The sequence below is a fragment of the Geospiza fortis genome, unplaced genomic scaffold (assembly GCF_000277835.1).
Source record: "Geospiza fortis unplaced genomic scaffold, GeoFor_1.0 scaffold112, whole genome shotgun sequence".
Classification (NCBI taxonomy): domain Eukaryota; kingdom Metazoa; phylum Chordata; class Aves; order Passeriformes; family Thraupidae; genus Geospiza; species Geospiza fortis.
This window is the reverse complement of record NW_005054298.1, coordinates 18,589,482-18,590,213: the sequence shown is the minus strand read 5'-3', so window position 1 is coordinate 18,590,213 and position 732 is coordinate 18,589,482.

Below are 732 nucleotides of genomic sequence, written 5' to 3'. Positions count from 1 at the left end.
GCCCGGCTCTTGCCGCTACTGCTGTAAAGGGAAAAAAGCGATCCAACCAAACAAAGTCCCCCTGAAAGGGCCCAACGGCGCATTTGAGCTTAAAATGAAAACTTCCGCGTGCGTGAGCGGTAAATGAGGTGGGACTTAGGAGATCCTCCCCAGAAAGCCCACGATGAATCCCAAATTACTTTGCTAGATAATTAGAAAGTGTTGATAATTATTTCTTTCATAATTCTGCGGTGTGACTGTAACAGGAAAATGATCTTGTGAAAGTTCACACGTGCAGATGTATTAGTTACTGATTCATTTGATTAAATGCTAGTCTCAAGTGCTCTGATCCACAGCTGAAGGCGGCCCCATTAGCATAACACTGATGTTTAATTTTCATACGCATAATTAGCCATATATTTAACACTAATAGCAACATGCAGCCTTCCAGCATTAAACAGCCTGGGATTTGATCTGGCCTGGGCTGAACTTTCCGGGTTACACCTAGGCTGTCTAGGGTGCGCAGTTATCACTGCACTACATCTATGTAATCAAGCACATTTTGGCAAAGGGAGAACACCAATAAAAATGAACATTCAAAACAAATCGCAGCGTTGATGTCGTTAGAGGTACTAGCGCCGGCAGCGGGGCTTGGGCACCCCGCATAATGTTCAGGATCCTTCGGGCAGCGACGGCCCTTGAAGCAGCCGGCCCCTAACTGTGCAAAGCTGGCACAACCGAGCCCCTCTGCTC